The 21730-nt window shown below is 48.9% G+C and overlaps 1 protein-coding gene and 1 non-coding gene across 2 annotated transcripts in view; both read right to left on the reverse strand.

Moving 5' to 3' along the window:
• cacnb1 (calcium channel, voltage-dependent, beta 1 subunit) overlaps positions 1 to 21730 on the reverse strand; it is a 481576-nt gene that overhangs the window by 382811 nt on the left and 77035 nt on the right. The gene's annotated exons all lie outside the window — the stretch shown is intronic.
• LOC130120161 (5.8S ribosomal RNA) lies at positions 12401 to 12547 on the reverse strand. The gene has a single exon (XR_008810886.1). It is a non-coding gene; the product is annotated as a 5.8S ribosomal RNA (ribosomal RNA).

Raw genomic sequence — 21730 nt, forward strand, 5'->3', positions numbered from 1 at the left:
AGCCGTGGCGTGCTCGTCAGCAGCGCCACCTGGCGGCCATCTCTGAGTTCACAACGGACATTCGGCATTTGGCCGGGAAGTCCAACCCTGTTGCTGATTGTCTGTCGCGTGTGCTTGTGTGTCCGGTGCACCTCGGTGTGGATTTCTCCGCTATGGCTGCCGACCAGCCCAGCGACCCGGACGTCCTTGCCCTTAGGTCAACGCGTACCGGCCTCAAGCTAGAGGATGCTGTGATGCAGGAAGGCAGTCCTGCCCTCCTCTGCGATGTCTCCACCGGCCGTCCCCGCCCCGTTGTTCCAGTGGCCTGGCGCCGTCGAGTTTTCGAATCGATTCACTCCCTCTCGCACCCTGGAGTTCAGGCGTCGGTGAAGTTGGTCGGTTCCAAGATCGTCTGGCCTGGCCTCTGCAAGGACGTCAAGGGGTGGGCGGCTGCATGTGTGGCGTGCCAGCGCGCTAAGGTCCACCAGTCGCCCCTCGAACCGTTTCCGATCCCCGCTAGACGTTTCGACCACGTGCATGTGGACCTGGTGGGCCCTCTACCTTCTTCGCAGGGTTTTACGCACCTGCTCACAATGGTAGATCGGACCACCAGGTGGCCAGAGGCTGTCCCTCTGTCCTCCACAACATCCTCGGACGTTGCACGCGCGTTTCTTTCCTCCTGGGTCGCCCGTTTCGGCACTCCGTCAGATATCACCTCAGACAGGGGCCCCCAGTTCGTGTCAGCGCTCTGGTCGGCACTTGCGCGATCCTTGGGTGTGCAGGTACACCGCACTACTGCGTACCACCCTCAGGCTAACGGCGTGTGTGAACGTTTTCACCGGTTGCTCAAGGCAGCGCTGCGCTCTCGGATGGTAACTGGGTGGATCGTTTTCCTTGGGTTATGCTCGGGTTGCGCTCGGCTCCTAAGGAGGACCTCGACGCTTCGCCCGCCGAATTTTTGCCTTGGAGTTCCGCTACTCGACCCCGTCCGGCCGTTTATCCTTTTTTGTCCGACAGCACTCAGGTTCCAGGCCCCGTTCACCACTGTTTTCCGCGGCCGTTCGTGCTTGCGGAGCTCGTGTCGGCTCGTTTTGTTTTTGTACGGCATGATGCTCACCGCTCGCCTCTCCAACCCCCATACGATGGCCCATTTCGGGTTCTTGAGACGGGTCCTAAGGGTTTTGTGCTGGATACGGGTGGGCGTAGGGAGCGTGTCACGCTTGATAGGCTTAAACCGGCGCACAAGGTGGCACTCGAAGTTGTGTTTCCGGCCCAGGACCCTGGCAGTGTCTTCACGGGTTCAGCATTCTGCTTCTCAGCCGGCATTGGACTGTGTTTAACTTACTGTTTCGGCTGAGGGACGGCGCAGCCGTTATGGCAGGCTGCTTAAGCCATCAGTGAGAAACTGATTTTCTTTCCAGGAGTCCCTTCTGGGTGTTCGGGGGGAGGCTGTGTGGCGGACACTAGGGGCTGTGCCTCTCACCCAGCAGGGCTGTGAGCTGGGGGCGTGGTTTACGTTCCCGGGCTCTCTGGCGCAAGGTTGTTCCTGTTTCAGTTTGGTTTTGGAGCTGAGGAATAAAGTTCAAACTCGCCTTTGTCTCCTGTGTTTTTCCTCATCCTGCCACAAAATAACATAAACAGCTTTCAGTGAATTTCAATCAATTAATCTCAATCATGTAATCTATTAAGTTACAACATTTAGATGAACTACTTTGTTCATCTAAATCTCCAAACTATGTAGTATCTGAATAGGTCTCCTCAACAAAGTCTCTCGGGTAGTGCGAACTGAGCACAACCTAACAAGACCATCTTGACCTGGAAACAGTTCTTTGATTTTTCCCAGTTTCCAGGTTTGCCTGGGTGTGTTATCTCTCCAATGAGTACAATGTCACCCACTTTCACAGGGGTGGGCAGCGGTGTGTCACAGTGATGTGCTGACTTCAAATCCTTACGTCAGCTATTCCATAAACTGGTTGTGAGTCTCTGTCTGTATTTCCATCTTTGGGTGATCTCTTCCCTTTTAGCATTTGGATGCTGTGTCAGCCAGGAGTGGCTTGGGTGGTAGAGATGTGAGTCATTTACCCACCAGGAAGTGGGCTGGCGTCAGTGGTTGTGGCTCGTCCACTTCATTGTGCACAAATGTCAGAGGCGTAGAGTTTAGGATAGCATCAACCTCTGTCAGGACTGTGCACATCTCTTCATAGTTGAGTGAAGCTCTTCCGAGAACTTTCTTCGGGCATGTTTTTACTGATCTGATGAGCCGCTCCCAGAATCCACCCCACTAGGCTGCTCGTTCGGCTATGAACCTCCAGGTGATGCCCCTTTCTGAGAAGAACTCCAACAGTTGACGATCTTTGATGGCTTTCCACAGCTCTTTCAAATCCTGATCAGCTCTCTTGAATATTTTTGCATTGTCCGAGTAGATTACCTTGCATAATCCTCTTCTAGAGATGAATCTTTTCAGAGCTAACAGGAATGTCTCTGTTGACTGATCTGAGACCAGTTCCAGGTGCACTGCCCTGGTTACAGCACAGGTGAACAGTGCAATGCATGACTTCTTTACAGAGCCATCTGCCTTCACATAAAGTGGTCCTGCAAAATCCACACCTGTGGCTTCGAATGGTGGGGATTCAGTTATTCTGTCTTTCGGGAGGGGCGCAGTGATCTGCCATCTGGCCTTTGCCTTGAATCTCTTGCAGACTGGACATCTTGGCACAGCACTCTTGACTAGCTGTCTAGCGTGCAAGATCCAGTATCTCCCTCTTACTTGTACTAGAGTGTCCCTCACTCCTGAATGCATCACCTTCTCATGGTGGTACTGTATCAGCATTTCTGAGTATCTGTGTTTGCTGGGCAGAACCCATGGGTGCTGCTCTCTGAAGGTGAAGGTGGACTGTCACAGTCCTCTTCCCACGCTGAGTAGTTCATGTTCATCCAGTAATGGTTTGAGTTCCTTGATTTTACAGTCATTGTTTAGGACTTTTTCTGACTTCAGTAGTTTGATCTCCTGACTGAAACTCTGTGGTTGTGTTACTTTGATCCAGTACTTTTCTGCCTCAAAGAGCTCATCAGCAGTCAGTTCTCCTTGTGTCTTTGTTTTCGTTCGAGCATTGGCTATGAATCTCTTAATCCAGGCAGTCACTCTAAAGACTTTTCAGTTTACTGTATCTTTCTAGCTCCAACACTGGTTTAGGGAGGTCTGTGTCGTTTGCAGTGAGCTGTATAATGGCCTGGCGACTGGACTTGAGTTCTGTGTTCACCTCTTCTGGAACATGGGCCTCATCAGTCTTCTCTAGCTGATCGGGTGATGTCAGAACACCAGATCCGTTCCACCATAGCTGGCTCTGTATCAGGTTTTAACAATCTGTCCTCAGGTAGAGAGATCAGTCGGATTAACCCTCCCTTCGATGTGTGACCATGACTCTGGGTTGGTCAAGGACTGGATCTCTGTTACTGTGTTTGCGTCAAACTGTTTCCACTTCTGAGCTGAGCTGCAAATCCAATGCAGCGTAATCATAGAATCCGCCCACATTCTGATCGGTTTTTGTTCCATTTTCAGAGTGGTCATCAAGTGGTTGGCTAGTCTCGCTCCAATCACAGCTCCCATGAGCTCCAGACGTGGCTGTGTCATTTTCTTGAGAGGGGCTACCTGGACTTGGACGCGACTAAGCTCACTATAAGTTCTCCGTCTCACGTTTCACCTTGCAGGTAAGCGACAGCACTGTAAGCCTTTTCACTGGCGTGACAGAACACATGTAGTTTCAGGTTGTGGCTGTTCCGCGGCTGCATGTCTATTCTGTACCACCTTGGAATGGTGAGCAGATGTGGCTGAGGTAGTTCTGAATACCACTGTTGCCATTCTCGAGTCACATCTGGTGGTAACTCCTCATCCCAGGAGAGTCCTCTTTCCCACATTTCTTGAAACATGCACTTGGCTCTGACTGTGTAGGGAGTCAGGAACCCAAGAGGGTCATAGATGCATACAGAGGACTGCAAAACACTCCTCTTTGTATTCTCCTTCTGTTTTAGAATGCGCATCAGCAGCCTGAGGTCAAACGTGAAGTCATCTGTTTCTGGTCTCCACACTAAGCCTAACACGTTCAACATTGCTCCGTGTGTCTCTGGCGCCATCGCGTGGTCAGTTTCGCTCTCCTCCCATTTCTTTTTCAGCTCAGGAGAGTTCGTCATCCACTTGCAGAGGTCCATGCCTGCGGTCGACAGCATTTGCTTAGCAGTTGCTGTCACAGAGTAAGCCTCTTCAATATTGTGTGAACTTTCAATAAAATCGTCTACATAGTCTACACTCTCTTCGTCTACACTCTCTCAGTGTCTACATAGTCTACACTCGTCCACATAGTCTACACTCTCAATCGTCTACACTCTCTGTGTCTCTACAACTCGCGGATACTCTGTTTCATATTGTTTAAGGGGCTTCCTGATTGTAGCAGCAAGTAAAAATGGGCTTGGGGAAGCTCCAAACACACTCGGGTAATCCTCAGCACGTGCAGCTCTTCAACCCTTCTCCCTTTGGTGGGCCGGTGAGCCTCAGGAATCTCACAGCGTCTCTGTCCTTCTCTGCTAGGGATATCTGTAGGAAAGCCTTCTTGATATCTGCCATAAAGGCGAGCTCATGTTGCCTGAACTTAATCAGGACGTTGAGGATGTCTGGATTCAGGTTGGGTCCTGTGAGTAGACAGTCGTTGAGGGATGGACAGCCATCTTAATGGGATGAAGCATCAAAAACTACTCGCAGTTTTGTTGTCACCTTGTCCTCTCGGAGTACTGCATGGTGAGGTAAGTAGAATTTCACGTCGTCTGCACTTGTGTAATCCTTTGGCACATCCTCCGCTATGTCCTGTTGTAAGTAGTCCTCCACTACTTCGTTGTACCTGCTGTACAATGTAACATCTTTCTTTAGTCTTTTCTTCAAACCTTCAAACCTGTTCTTGGGAATTTTGTAGTTGTATGGGAGTTCTGTTCTTTCTGGTTTCCATGGCAACTCCACCTGGTATCACCCATCTTTGAAGGTTGTTGTTCTCTCGAACATCTGTAGAGCCTCTTCTTCAGCTGGGTTCTGTGGTTTCTCGCTTGTGATACCCAGAGACCCAGTTTCCCAGAATGCATTCAGCTGCTTGGAGACAAGTGTGTCTTCATCAATGGGGATGAACATACATGTTGCCTCGGCGACACTTGACATGAACACTGGTCCCTGCACAGACCATCCAAAGATGCTCTCCAATGCAATGAAAGTCTCTGTCAGTCTCTCCACTCTGCCTGATACTATTTGCCAGTAGTAGTCTGCTCCTATGAGGATGGCGAGCTCAGGATCATCTTCATTTCCTGGGAAGTCTGCTAGCTTCAGTCCCTTTCTCTGGAGTTCATGTTGGATCCGGGCACCGGGAACCTTCATCACTGCTGAGCACACCTGCGGGTTTTGTATAGCCTCTATTTCAATTCTCTACTGGGTGTCCCAGACATTTCCCAAGATGACTTTCACTGTGCTGTGTCGTTACATTGTAGGAACAGAGGAGCCAAACGTGTGAAGGGTAAGTGCCTCTTGTCTGATTACTGGTAACTTCAGGCTCTTCACAAGGTTTTCATGAATGAAGCTCCTCTGACTGCCTCCATCTAGTAAGCAATGAGCTATCTTCCTACCCCCTGGGCCTTCCACCCATGCTTTAGCTGTTTGTAGCAGTACATGGTTCTGTCCATCCGGTTTCATCTTCACTGAATGAGGAATGACTGAGAAAACAACAGCATCTTCAGAAGCGGTGGGGGGCTGCTCCTCATCTTTCTTGCCCGTGCACACAGCAATGTGATGTCTCCTTCCACATGTTGCACATGATACATCCTTCACCTTGCAGAATTTGGTAATGTGCTTCTGTCCTAAGCATACAAAGCATCTTCCCATTTTCTTTAGTTTGTCTTTGTGTTCAGCGACATTGTGGCCTGGGCACTGTTCTGGTTTATGGTCTGCACTGTCACAGAATAAACAGTTTTGTATCTTCTGGCTGGCTGTGTGCAGGGCAGCAGCAGATTGCATGCTAGGTCTTTTGGTTTTCGCCTCACTGGATGAGCATGCCTGTTTCCATGGCTTGCTCTCTGATTTCTGTTGGTTGGGTGATTTTGTCATTTGTAGTGCTCTTTCTCTGTTCTGAACCTCCTTCTGTAGGAATTTGACTATCTCAGACTCCTTCCATTCAGCATCCACTCTCATTTGACGACTATATTCAAGAGCTACGTATGCCATCTGGAATCAGCTGCAGTAAGATTGGGCACAGCCGGCTTCCGTAGGTTTCTGAGACTACAGACTCCAAGCTCCTAATCTGAATTTCACATTCATCATACAGCTGCCTCAATGCATTCACATCAGAGGACTTTTTTTTTCCCACAGGAGTTAGATTCAGTAGCTTTGACATGTGAGCGCTAATCACTAGACCCTTCCTTCCAAATATACTTTGCAACAAAGTGATTGCGCTATCATAATTATCATCTGTTAAGGTCAGTCCTGCTACTGCCTTTGCAGCTGGTCCAGTGAGATAGGTTTTCATGTAAGTGAACTCTCTATTGCACAGTGCATCATTTTTATGAATAGCAGTCTCATACTGGCTCCAAAATTCCTGCCACATACTGACATCTCCGTTATATTTGTCAATGACCAACCTTGGTAGCTTTGCTGATTGTCTCTCTGCTAATGATCTAGCCGAGTCATTAGAATTAGCATCGCTCACCCTCTGCGGTGCTGCCGTTGGGTTTAGTTCTTCCTTATTCCTTATCATGCGTTGTGCACGGCTCCTTGTCATGATAACCCGCTCCCTGTAATGCTCCGCGGTTTCAATCTCAGCCTCCAAGTCATCCAATGTAGTTAGCCGTTCTATTCCACGGTCGAGGTCAAACAAACTGTCCTCCTTAACACCCAGTACGTCCAATAAAGTGCTCAAGTGATCAGCATCCGGATTTGGCTTGACCATTTCCAAGTCAATCTGATTCAAAACTCGTGTAGTAGCACCTTTGATGGTACCCGGCTTTCGTCTCATTCTTTCCATTTCATTCCTAAGTTCATCTTCAGCCATTTCAGCAGCTGCAGCTGTGTTTTCGTTAGCATCCACAAAACCACCAAAAAATTATAGTATTAACTACCTTCAAAATAATGGCAGGACGGCGGATATAAAACGAAAACGTCTTTATATAAAAAAGGGCGGTGCAGTCAATCAAAACATTACAACTTTCGACAGCTAAACTAATTTTCACTTGGCATTGCTTTCTCCGAACAGAACAGGCGCCCTCATAGCATGGTTGACTTTCACTTTCTCGCAAAGCATTCTGGTAGTCGTAGTTTCTTAACACTATCTTAACTAATCCAACACAAATGCATCTCCAATATATCAAACGTAATAGAAATAAGATATATTTTTAACTCTTTCCTTTTAACTGTAAATAATGTAAATACTGTAAATAACATAAACAGCTTTCAATGAATTTCAATCAATCTCAATCATATTATCTATTAAGTTACAACACACAGAAACGGCAAAGAGAAGCAAGTACACAGTTGAGAGATTATGTTGTGGATACGACAGTTGGTCAGCAGGAAGTGGGAGTAAAGACAGAGTGCAGAAGGCTGTATTTTAGTACCCTGGATGCAGTGACGTGCGGTGAGGTTCGTGGCTGGTGAGGCACTGACTTTTTCAGAGTCAGATTTACAAATATATGAACCCAATATATAGTAGCTTCAATTCACCATTCATTTGGCAGCTTGCACATTGACCACTGCTTGTGTTTCATATCTCATCAGCATTCTTTACACACACATAATTAAGGTACATATTTGGACAAGGAGCGGCTCAGAGAAAAAGCGCATTTGCTCTGCACCGTGCGTGTTTTCCTAATTTGCCATCGTAATTCCACAATTACTATTTTTTATCTTGTGTAGTTTTTATCTGTTGTTGCTCTCTGTATTTGTTTATCTTTGTACAGTGTCCTTGGGTGTCCAGAAAGTGTCACAGCCTCTCGCCCTTGACATCAAAGCGATCGCCCCTGACACCTGCTGACACCCACCTCCCTGTCACTCACAGCCTCTCGCGCTTGACATCAAAGCGATCATCACCCTTAAAAAGCCTCCACTGTGGTCCAGTCTTCGCTGGAACGTCGCCTTTCATGGACTTCTGCCTGCCTGCCTATCTGCCACTGAGCCAACTCCTGCTCTACCCCTGAGATCGGTTACTTCAATAAAGACTTGATTCTTCCCTTACCTGGTTGTCCCGTCTGCTTTTGGGTTCTTTCCTGATACGTGACAGTACGTTCCAGCCACTATGGACCCAGCAGACCATTCCACCACAGACCTGGCCACAGTCTGCCAGGCTGTAGCCAACCAGGAATCGGTCCTCGGCCTGCACAGCCAGGTGCTACAGGAGATGGCTGACGCCCTCCGTGAGCTCGGCTCAAAGATCTCCGGAATCCAGACCCAACTTGGTGCCTCTGCTGGCCCGGGACCCGCCCCTCCAGCTCCGCCACCCTCAGCGCCATCAACTTCGGCCAAAGAACCATCACCCCGCCCGATAAGTATGATGGAGATTTTGGACTTTGTCGCCCTTTTTTGATGCAGTGTGAGATTGTGTTTAACCAGCAGCCCCAGTCATATACCACGGATGGAGCCAAAGTCGCTTACATCATGGGCCTTCTCCGGGGGAGCGCCCTGGATTGGGCTACAGCGGTGTGGGAGATGCGGGCCTCCACTTCCTCATCCTATGCTGAGTTCACCACTGCTTTTCGCCAGGTTTTTGATCATCCCGTGCGGGGAAAAGATGCTTCAAAAAGACTAATCTCTCTCCGCCAGGGTTCCCGCAGCGTCGCTGACTACTCAGTTGAGTTCCGTACGCTATCAGCGGAGAGCGGATGGAACAACGAGTCCCTCCAGGCCGGCTTTTCCAACGGTCTCAGCGAATCCATAAAAGACAACCGTCTCCGGGAGCGGAGGAGAGAGAGGACGCGCCGCTTTCCTGGTCACAACAACCTTCCACGGGCCACACCTCCAAACTCCGGGGGCCGAGCTCGCTCGCCTGAGGCTGACGTCCTCCGAGAAAGCCCGAGGCGTGACTCTTCCCCAGCTTCGGAGCCGATGCAACTCGGCCGCTTCCGGCTCAACCCGGAGGAGCGTCAACGCCGCATCACCGAGAATAGCTGCTTGTATTGTGGTCAGCCTGGCCACTTTCTCGCCTCCTGCCCTCACCGTCCGTCAAGACTAGCAGGCTCACGAGGGAGGGGGAGGATCCTCGTGAGCCCAACTGTCTGTCCTCTGTCTCCTCGTCCACGTACCCAGTTGCAAGCTACCATCAGTTTTAAAGGTCAGTCCACTAAACTTTTGGCTTTAATTGACTCTGGAGCTGATGAAAGCTTTTTGGATGCAAGTGTTGTGAAGCAGTTAGGTCTTGCCACTGTGAGTCTGGACCAGCCTCTTGAAGCTAATGCCCTGGATGGACATCTCCTGGCCCGGATAACCTCTAAGACCGAGCCTGTGCGCCTCCTGTTGTCGGGAAACCATCAAGAGGAGTTAAGTTTTTTGTTATCAATTCTCCATTTGCTCCCATTATACTTGGTCATCCCTGGCTGGTTAAGCATAGTCCCCATATTGATTGGTCATCGGCCAGAATTTCAAGTTGGAGTCCCGTCTGTCATGCCTTATGCCTCCAGTCTGCTCTGCCTCAGTCTGTCCCCTGTCGGGTGTCAAGCCCTGGCTCCAGGAATGCCAAGCCCGATGCTCTGTCTCGTGTGCATGGGAAGGAGTCTGAGCCCAAGCTCCAACCTGACACCATCGTTCCCTCTACCTGTGTGGTTGCGGCTGCGGCTGTCACCTGGAACATTGAAAGGGAGGTCATGGCAGCACAACGGACTCAGCCTGACCCAGGTAACGGTCCCCCTGGGCGCTTGTTTGTTCCAGATGCTGTTAAATCTAGTGTGTCTCACTGGGCTCACTCTTCCAAACTCACCTGCCATCCTGGAGTAACCCGTACCCTAGCCTTCCTCCGTAGGCGGTTCTGGTGGCCTTCCATGACGGAGGATACTGGGTCTTTTGTTTCTGCCTGACCTGATTGTGCCCAGAATAAGCCTTCCACTCGGGCCAGTGCTGGTCTGCTGCGCCCCCTGCCTGTTCCACACCGTCCCTGGTCGCATCTGTCCTTGGATTTCGTCTCTGGTCTGCCCGCTTCCGACGGTAACACCGTTGTACTGACTGTTGTTGATCGCTTCAGTAAATTTGTTCATTTTTTGCCCTTGTCTAAACTGCCTTCGGCTCGAGAGACTGCCGATCTGCTGGTCAGGGAGGTTTTCCGGGTCCACGGTCTTCCCCGTGATATAGTGTCTGACCGTGGCCCCCAGTTCACTTCTGCTGTCTGGAAGGCTTTATGCTCTGCCATTGGTGCCACCGTCAGCCTGTCATTAAGGTTCCATCCTCAGACCAACGGCCAGGCCGAGAGGGCCAACCAGGCATTGGAGACGGTTCTCCACTGTCTGGTGTCTGCCAACCCATCCTCTTGGTCCTCACAACGTACCTGGGTAGAATATGCCCATAAAACCCTGCCATCGTCTGCTACCGGGTTGTCCCCTTTTCAATGCCTTTACGGCTATCAGCCTCCCCTTTTTCCTTCTCAAGAGGTAGACATTCCGGTTCCGTCTGTCCAGGCCCATGTCCGTCGGTGCCGTCGGACCTGGCGGCGAGCCCGTGCTGCACTGCTCAGGACCTCCGGCCGTTACCAGCGCTTGGCGGATCGTCATCGCACCCGTGCTCCGGACTACTCCCACGGTGACCAGGAATGGCTCTCTACCAAGGATCTACCCTTGAAATCGGACGCTAAGAAACTGTCCCCCAGGTATATTGGTCCCTTTCCCATTGTCAAAGTCATTAACCCCTCTGTGGTCCGTCTGAAGCTGCCCCGCACTCTCCGGGTTCACCCTCCCTTCACCCTGCCTCAAACCTGTCTCTACCAGCCCTCTAGTTCCTCCGGTCCCCCCGCCCCTACCTCCTCGTATGATCAACGATCATCCGGCTTACACCGTTCGTCGTCTCCTGGACTCTCGTCGCCGCGGTCGCGGCCTGCAGTATCTCGTGGACTGGGAGGGATATGGCCCGGAGGAGAGGTGTTGGGTCCCTCCTCGCCTGGTCCTGGACGCGAACCTCATCCGGGACTTCCACAGGACGCACCCTGACGGGTCTGGTAGATCGCCCGGTGGCGCCCCTCGGAGGGGGGGGGTACTGTCACAGCCTCTCGCCCTTGACATCAAAGCGATCGCCCTGACACCTGCTGACCCCCCTGTCACAGCCTCTCTCCCTTGACTTCAAAGCAATCAGCCTCTCGCCCTTGACATCAAAGCGATCGCCCTTGACCCCCCCCCCTGTCACAGCCTCTCTCCCTTGACTTCAAAGCAATCAGCCTCTCGCCCTTGACATCAAAACGATCGCCCCTGACACCTGCTGACACCCACCCCCCTGTCACTCACAGCCTCTCGCCCTTGACATCAAAGCGATCATTACCCTTAAAAAGCCTCCACTGTGGTCCAGTCTTCGCTGGAACGTCGCCTTTCATGGACTTCTGCCTGCCTGCCTATCTGCCACTGAGCCAACTCCTGCTCTACCCCTGAGATCGGTTACTTCAATAAAGACGTGATTATTCCCTTACCTGGTTGTCCCGTCTGCTTTTGGGTTCTTTCCTGATACGTGACAGAAAGGCGCTTATAAATTAAAATTATTATCATTATTATTATTACTACTTCTTCTTCTCCTTTCGGCTTGTTCCCTGTTTCCCAGGGGTCGCCACAGCGGAATCGACAGTTTCCATCGGTACCCTGTGAGGGCACAACACCGATGGCGGTCTTGTCAATCCGCATAATGATCTGGCAAAATTTTACGTCGGATGCCCTTCCTGACACAACCACTAACCCTATGGACGGGGGCACAGGTAAAGCGCTGGATGCCATCCCAGTATTCATGGACCTCCGCTTAGTAATGGGCTTAAATTCAGCGGATTGTCTCGTCTGATCTGAGGTCATAGTCCAATCATGGATGGCGTGCGTGCGAGGCTGGCGGGCTGACGCACAGCTCACGGCAGCTGCCTTTGCTCTTTGCGCGCCTCGGAGACACCGACAGCAGCTCTCTCGGCGCTCACGGAAACCCCGACCCGCACGCGTAACGCGGTCAGCGGTGAAGGACAGTCCAAGACCATCGCGTCCACCGGCTGCCGCGCCCGACTCATGCGGGACATGGCGAAGGCGCACGCACCTGCGGTGTGTGTGGGAGAACCGAGCATAGAGGGAAGGCTGCGCTGAAACCGAAACAGTCTTCACTTGTGGGAGACGAAAGCGCGGGAGCTTGCGACACCCCAGCCGCGGGTGGAAGAGGTTACCCTCTCCTTCCCGATTGATGGCAAAGCGACGCTCAGACAGGAGTGGCCTCACCCGGGGCCGCAAAGTGCGTTCGAAGTGTCGATGATTAATGTGTCCTGCAATTCACATTAGTTCTCGCAGCTAGCTGCGTTCTTCATCGACGCACGAGCCAAGCGATCCACCGCTAAGAGTTGTACGCTGCACTTTCAAGTGTTAACATTTGACAGTACTCATCCGAAGGCGGGCATGTTCCCAAGAAAACACAAAACTCCGGGCGCTCCGCCGCACTCCGAGCCTTGCCGCAGCGTGTGGAGGCATTAAACCCCTCGCCGTCTCCCCGGAGGAGAGGGGCAAGAGTCGGGTACCCAGAGGAAACGATGACACGCTAGAGCCCCTCCTGTAGTGATATAACGCCATGTATATACACTGGAACTACACTAGGTGTTATGTACTACCCGGACTGTTATTATGGTTACACCACTACCATGTATGGTTATTACGTCTGCCTACTGAGCCACGATTAAACCTGAGTTCTATAACCTGGTGTGGTCATTGATCCTCGACCAATACTACCCCAAGTATTACTCCATGGTGGCAGCGGTAAAGTACTCTCTATGAAGAATGAAGATAGACTGATAAAATTGTCCGTGGATAATTTCTGTCATCATTCAAGCAAGAGTGCGCCGGAGCTGAGCTAGCCGCAAAGCTAACTAGCTAGCTAGCAACAGGAGACGTCATGGCATCGCATCTACCGACAATGAATTGGTCAGACCCGGACCTGGGTGAGGCAATTTCACTGTATAAACAGAAAATGACTGTATTTAGAAGATGAAGAAATAAATGGCGCAGCTCAACAAGCTAGGAAAATATGTCGTGGAATCGGAGATGAAGGATTAAAAAGACTGAACGCCAGTGGTCTCACCGATGATGAAAAGAAAAAGCCTGCCAAACTATGGGACTTCTTTGAAAAACAGCTGAAGTTGAACGTAAATTTCAGAATCCATAGACGGCAACTGATGCAACACAGACAGAAACCAGATGAGAATATTGATGATTTTGTGACCAGAGCCAGAACACTAGCACAGAAATGTCAGTTTTCAAATGAAGAGCTTAACGAGCATATGATTGAGCTTATTATTGCGAGCACTCCCCATGATGCCCTGAGGAATGATCTATACAGCAAACCAAAAGGATATTCCTTAGCAGAGGTTCTGGCCGAGGGACGAAAATATGAAGCCCTGACAGCAGGCAATGAACAGTTAGACAAACTTAGCCTGTCACACAATGAGAGAATCCACGCTGTGGACAGGGACCGCATATGTCGTAACTGTGGGAGAAGCCACAAACCACGTTGATGCCCTGCATATGATGATGAATGCAATGCGTGTGGTGCAAAAGGTCACTGGGAGTGGTGCTGCAGGAAGGCCAAACGAGAGCGCCAGGAACACTCCAGCCAGAGCAGGAGCGGGGGAAGTAAGTCCCACACACCACAAGACAAACAGCACAAGCGCAAAACCTATATAGACAAAAAGCAACAGAGCAGGACTCGCATACATGCTGTAGAGAGTAGCAGTGAAACAGACAGTGAGAACGAAAGTACTTACCAGAAACAGTTCCACTCCATAACTATCAGTGAAAAGTGCATGCATAGCATAGACAGCAAGCCGGCCAGAGAGGAGGCGTACACAGTCCTGAAGGTGACACCACCTGACCTACCTGGTCGTGGATACACACTACGTCTGAAGATAGACACAGGTGCGTCAGGCAACACACTCCCATTGCGTACCTTCAAGCAGATGTACGGTGAAAATGCATGCACCCAGAAACGACTGAAAAAAAACAACAGGAGGCTATCTGCATACAGTGGTCACGCGTGCCTAGGCACCATTGACATTCCATGTCAGTACAAAGAATCCAAATGGATCAATGCAAAGTTCTATGTTGTAGACGTACCAGGGCCAGCCATAGTTGGGCTGCCAACATGTGAACTGTTAAACCTAGTGACTGTCAATGTAGATGCAGTGACCGAGAAAGGACATGCAAACCAGAAAAAAAGTCAACACAAGACAGACAAAACCCAAAATGACCATATCTAACAGTGCAGACCTGAAGAGAGCATACCCAGACCAGTTTGACAAAATTGGCAACTTCAGTGGAAAGGCCAAGCTCTTCCTGAAAAAGGATGCTGAACCATTCATAGACCCACCACGTAAGTGCAGCATTCACATCAAAGACAAACTGAAAAGATGAACTGAATAACCTAGTCGAACAAGATGTGTTAAGAAAAGTAGAACAGCACACAGACTGGTGCTCGAGTCTGGCATACAGCACAAAGAAAGACGGTTCCCTTCGCATATGCTTAGACCCCCAAAAGCTTAATGCCAGCCTTAGGAGATGCCCACACAAGATTCCTACTGTGGAGGAACTGAACCCGACGTTTGCAAATGCAAAAATATTCAGCAAACTTGACGCAAAAGCTGGATATTGGTCAATACACCTAGAGGAAGAGTCACAACTGCTAACCACATTTCGCACTCCATTTGGTAGATACTGCTGAAAACGTTTGCCATTTGGTCTCAGTGTCTCTCAAGATCTCTTCCAGGCAAAGATGGACCAAATCCTGGAGGGGCTCGACGGTGTCGTCAGCATAGCCGATGATATCGCAGTCTACGGAGAAAGCGAAGAGGAGCATGACAGGAACCTGACCAACCTGATGGAGAGAGCAGCCAAGACAGGTATTGTGTTCAGCAGTGACAAGTGCACAATCAAACAGACAAGCATCTCATTCTTTGGCAACCTGTACACAGACAAAGGTATCAAACCTGACCCAGCCAAAATCAGGGACATCCAGAAAATGCCGACACCCCAGAACAAAGATGAACTGAGCAGATTCTTGGGGATGCTGACCTACCTGTCACCCTACATCCCAAAGTTCGCAGACAAAGCACACACACTGAGGGTGCTGCTGAAAAGTGACGTGCCTTGGACATGGGACACTGACCACCAAAAGAGCTTTGAGGACCTGAAATCAGTTATCAACGAACATGACTGCCTGAAGTACTATGATCCAAGCACACCTCTGACACTTGAGGTCGATGCATCACAGAAAGGACTGGGCGTGGCATTAGTGCAGAACAAAAGACCCATAGCTTTTGGCTCAAAGACACTGGACGACTGTCAATCCAGGTACAGCAACATAGAGCGAGAAATGCTGGCCATAGTCTATGGAATGCAGCGATACCATACCTACCTGTATGGGAAGTCATTCATTGTAGTTACAGACCACAAACCCCTCGTTACCATATGCACAAAGCCACTGCATGCCGCCCCGCCACGGCTTCAGCGAATGCTGATAAAAACACAAGGATACAACTATGAGGTCACGTATCGACCAGGGAACCAGATGGTCCTGGCAGACACACTCAGCCGACTACCCAACCCTGAGAACAACAGCAACATCGAGCTGGACGAGCGCATTGACGGAATAGAGGCAGAAGTCGAGGATCCAGAGATGCTCACTGTTGCAATGATAAACTTCTCTCCCGAGAAACAGGACGCACTCCGCACGGAAACCACCAGCGACCCCAGACTCAATGCACTGAAAGAGCTGATCCACCAGGGATGGCCAGACAACATCAAAGCTCTACCAAGACAACTACGTGAGTACTGGTCATTCAGAGATGAGCTCGCAGTTGAAGCAGGAGTCATATTCAAAGGCAGACAGGTGCTCATCCCAGACTCCATGACTGATTCTATACTCGAACAGCTGCATGTAGGACACCAGGGCATCGGAAAGACATGGTGACTGGCGAGAGAAAGTGTCTACTGGATCAGAATGAACGATGACATCGAAAGAGTCTGCAGGTCATGTAGCGTATGCGTGGAACATCAGGATGCAAATCCAAAGCAACCTCTCAACCCACACAACACACCGTCAAAACCATGGCAATCCCTAGCTTCTGATCTATTCGAGATCGATGGACATCAGTATTTACTGATTGTGGACAGATATTCTAAGTTCCCTCTAGTGGATGAAATGCCCATGCCTGTGTCCAGCCGGGCAGTTGCACAAAAAATGGAAATGTACGTGTCTCTTTTTGGAAGGCCTGACGAGATACTTACAGATAATGGACCCCAGTACACAGGGCACGCGTTCCAGAAATTCACGGCTGACTGGGGAATCAGGCACGTGACAAGCTCACCCCACTATCCAAAAAGCAATGGATTCATTGAGAGGCATGTGCGACACATCAAATCCATTGTGAAGAAAACCATGAGACAAGGAGGTAACATACAAGTGGCCTTACTACAGGTCAGAGCAACACCCATCGACAGTAAACTACCATCACCAGCAGAACTGATCTTCGGAAGGCCAGTCACCACCCTGCTGCCGAGTCGAGGGGACCCAGGCAAGGAGGAAAACCGACTCCACCTGGAGCAGAGAACAGCAAACATGAAGGAACATCATGACCGCAGCAGCGGCAGAGAACTACCTCCACTCGGTCCCGGACAGCACGTATCTGTCCTAAACAAGGAAAAAGGGACTTGGTATCCAGCCACCGTCATACAAAAGTGCGATGAGCCAAGGAGCTACATTGTGCAAACATCAAATGGGAACAAACTCAGACGTGGCAGGAGCCACCTGCGGGAAATTCACCACCCCCATGCACTGAGGAGCGCAAGAACCCGCTTCACGGAACCTCAACGGGACACTCATGCAGATGGAACTTCTTCCAGCCAAACCTGTGAAACACACAAGACAGTACGCACAAGATATGGAAGAGCTGTTTCCAAACCAGCTCACTACAAGGACTATGAGTAGAGACAATCACACACAAAAGGAGGGCTCCGAATACGTTTGTATTTTGATACTGTAAAAATTGAAAACTAAACAGGGGGGTGTAGTGATATAACGCCATGTATATACACTGGAACTACACTAGGTGTTATGTACTACCCGGACTGTTATTATGGTTACACCACTACCATGTATGGTTATTACGTCTGCCTACTGAGCCACGATTAAACCTGAGTTCTATGACCTGGTTTGTTCATTGATCCTCGACCAATACTACCCCAAGTATTACTTCACCTCTCACTCTGCGCTCTGCTCACTACTAATCGATCCGCCAAACAGGAGGAACCGACCACCCAAACACCGGCAAAGCCGGCCGGCGGAGGCCCTCCAAGGGCGTGTTTGAGAAAATCAACCAGGTAGCCAGAGCGGAGGAACATACCACCCGAACACCGGCAAAGCCGGCCGGCGGAGACCCTCCGAGGGCGTTTTTGAGAAGATCAGTGTTTGAGAAGCTCAACCAGGTAGCCTCATGTCACCGCGCTCGGCTAGAAACACCGGTGGCCACTAATCAATCCGCCAGACCGGAGGAACCAACCACCCGAAACCGGCAAAGCCGGTCAGCGGAGGCCTTCTGCAGGCGTGTTTGAGAAGATCAACCAGGTAGCCTCATGTCGCCGAGCACGGCAAGAAACACCGGGCTGGGAGCACTCGGAAAACTGATACCGCTCGCTCGTGCTGCTCATAGTGGGCTCATACAGACGGGTAAGTGACGGATCCCGTGGCCGGGTTCGGTAAACACCAGTCGGGAATTCGACCCTTCCGACCCTTGATTTGAGGAAGAAAGAAGAAAAAAAAAACCCGGAGGTTTCTTTTCTTTTTTAAGGGTGCGAAGTTTTTGAGAAAGTCTTCCGGAATGCTCCGCGAGATACACACGCAGCTGTACAACCCCTTACAATGCAGATCGGGGGAGAGGTTGGCGGCGTCAGCGGCGGCGGCAAACCTTGCGGGGCTATCCGCGAAAGACCAACTGGGAAAGACGGTCCAGCTGAGCACCGCCGTGCAGGCTTGTCGAGCGGTGCAACAGAGAGGATGACTACACGCTAGAGTCCTCCCCACTCTGTACTCTGCTCGTCACTTATAAAAGACATCAATACGCCAGACCGAAGGAACCGACCACCCGAACGCCGGCAAAGCCGGCCGGCAGAGGCCCTCCGAAGGCGTGTTAAGTTGCTCATCGATCAGAACATTATTATTATTACTATTATTAGTATTTAATTAATTACATACTCATTCAATACAAATAAAAGGATGTACTGCAGTGTATGCATGGGCTTACCTTTACTTGAAAATGAAGTCCATTCTGCTATCCTTCTGGACAAAAACCTCAATGACTTTGTTGTAAAAGTCCTTATCTTCTTTTAGTTTTAGAATTATTTCCGTCCTGTAAACCCGTGGGCTCATGCATACGCCCCCTTCAGTGAGGCAGAGGTGCTTGCTGCCTCATCTCATGCTTTTTCAGTGCGGTTTTATGTAAGATCAGCAAGACTAAATATGTTATACACATACATGAAATACATTAACTATTTAAGGAAAGTAAGGACATATAATAAAAGTGTCTACAAACATTACATTGGTGACAAACAGTGAGAAAGCAAAAGGCATGCGCTCAACCCAGTTTTGTGAGGGATTGCGCAATCCGAGGTGAGGCTCCACTCCTCGCTGCCTCAACTCGCGTATCTCCCCTCTAATTGAACAGGAAATATGCAAATTCAGCGATTTTGATAATAAAAATGATTTAAATTATTGGAATTGTACATAAATTACATTTATAGCACAGATCAGTTGACAAGTATTAATATTTATTTTATTTTTATCATCATTTGTTTTCTTTCTTTTCATGATGAAAGGTGAGGCTCTGCCTCACCTGCCTCCCCTGACCGCACGTCCCTGCCTGGATGCCGTAGGGGGGAAAATGTCAGCAAGATTTAGTGAAAGAAATACCCAACTAATAGAGGCCCTGTGCGCCCTACACCCAAGGAGTGAATGTTTCATGGATGGGAAAAAGGTGAGACTGCTGCTGGACCTAACAGGGACAGAGTTTAAGGAAGCTGAGTTTGCTGTGGCACAGCGGTTTCTGCTGGATGAAATTGCCCAATCAGATGAAAACTGGACAACACTGACCATTTTGCAAAGATACTATGAGGCCCTGGCAGCTATGCCTACTGTAACAGAAATGCTGAAGGTCTGTTTAACATTTGGAGCTTTGACAGCAACATGTGAAAATTCCTTCTCAACACTGAAGAATATCCACAGAAGGAGCATGCTGCACAAAAGAAAGGCAAATTTCATCCAGCTTGCAGTTGAGAGGGACCTCACTAACAAATTGACAGCAGAATGGAAGGAGAGACTGCTAAGACGATTCAACTCAACTTCAAGGAGGCTGCAGCTCTTTTGAATGAGGGTAATTCTATTCACTTCAAAACTTTATTGCAGACTCAGGATCCATAACAGACAAAGACAAATAGGTAAAAGACAAACCCCAGACAATACAAAGAGTAAACCATAAATAACATAAATGGAATAAAGCAGTGGCTTATAAGAATGCAGCTATACCAGTGGTCCCACTGCCGGGATTGGCAGCGTATGGCACTGAATCTTATATTAGTTAAATTGTTGATGATTACATTATCAGAGTCATTGAGGCGGCAAATAAATTTATACATGAGCTTTCTTAGAAGAGCCTGAAAGGTATTGACTCCTGCAGCCACAAACATTTCACTTGCACTACACCATCTAGGTCTTTTTAGTAGTATTCTCATATCATCATTATAAGCTACTCGAAGCCTCTGTAAGTTTGCTTTTTTATAGTTTGGCCACAGGTGTGCAGTATAGTGTTGTACATTATGCTCTGAACAAAGACATCTTCACACTAACTAAACACATACCAAACTTGCGTGACAGAGTGTTTACCTGTACATACATCATGTGGCATTGCCTATGAAGATCATCATCGTCTGTCATTTGTTCAGTAATATAGTGCCCAAGATATTTCACCTTATTACATACCCCAAGATTATTATCTGAAAATTTAAAATCAGGAAATTTTAGATGATTGACTTCTTTGGTTCTGCAGATCATGACAACACTCTTACTAGCATTGTATTTTATATCATGCTCCACACCATACACAGAATATATATCAAGGAGCTGCTGGAGACCAGCAGGATGACAAGGTCATCTGCATAGAAAGTATGGTTCACCAAGGTATTACCAATCATTTACCCAGTGTTACAGGCTTTCAACTGCTTGGACAAATCATCAATATATAAATTGTAGAGAACTGGAGACAGAATTCCCCCTTGTCTGACACCATTGCTAACCCCAAATGGGGCTGAAACACTATTACCCCATTTCACTTGCATAGTCTGGTGGGCATACCAACAAGCCAGAATTCTCACAATGTATTTAGGCACCCCTCTTTGACTCAATTTAACAAACAACTTTCTATGATTAACACGATCAAAAGCTTTAGAAGCATTGATAAAACACATAAGAACTGATGAGTTTTGATCTCTGTATTTGTTTACAATTTCCTTTAAGGCATATATACATAAGTCAGTGCAAACCAAACTGGTTATCCGTGGAGTTGATAAATTCATGCACTCTATCCAGCAGGATTCTTTCTAGGACTTTTGACAGTATGCTGGCTAGAGCTATAGGCCTATAGTTATACAGGCTGCATACTTTACCAGCTTTGTCCTTAATGACTGGCACTAACAGTACAGACAACACTGAGTCTGGTAACAAGCCATGGACCATAAAGCCAGTAAAACAAATAGCAAGGAGAGGAGATATCCTCGGACTGGCATATTTAAGGTGTTCAGCAGTAATATGATCTAAGCCACTTGCCTTGTTAACAGACAGCTTGTTTATAGCTTGGTACACCTCGTGTGACATGATCATTGAATCATCACTCTCAGTATTGCCCACCTTATACAGATCACTGCAGACACAATTGAATAAGGTACTATAATGCTGTCGCCATAACTCAGCAATATTGTCTGTACAAGGGGTAACCATCAACAGTGCATGGTGCAGATGTTTTATAGTTGTTTAGAGCTCTCACTTCTTTCCAAAAATTAGTAGGATCATTTCTTAGCAGCTTCTTAGCCATGGAGTATGCCCTCATGGCTTGCTCATTTTTACAAATGAAGCGAATGGCGTACTTGTATCTTGCATTAGTGAGCTTCTTGTGTTCAAGCTCAGGCTCTTGTCTGAGTCTGCCTGCCACAGCCCATGATTTAAAGGCTTCACGTGCTTCTTCATGATACCCAGCTACATACTTGTTCCAACCAGGTCTGATGTTATGTGTCTTATTTTTATACCTATAGTAGAGCTTACTACCTTCACACAGAGCACTAACAATATCATCATAAATGCAGCAGAGATCTCTCCTATGCCTCATATCTTTACAATTAATGTCTCTGCACATAACTGCATCTCGAAGCAGATGTATATTACCTAAGGTTTCATCTGTACGGGCATCATAGGCTAAGATGTCCTCCTTTGTAAGAATTG

This window comes from Lampris incognitus, chromosome 10 (genome assembly GCF_029633865.1).
Source record: "Lampris incognitus isolate fLamInc1 chromosome 10, fLamInc1.hap2, whole genome shotgun sequence".
Classification (NCBI taxonomy): domain Eukaryota; kingdom Metazoa; phylum Chordata; class Actinopteri; order Lampriformes; family Lampridae; genus Lampris; species Lampris incognitus.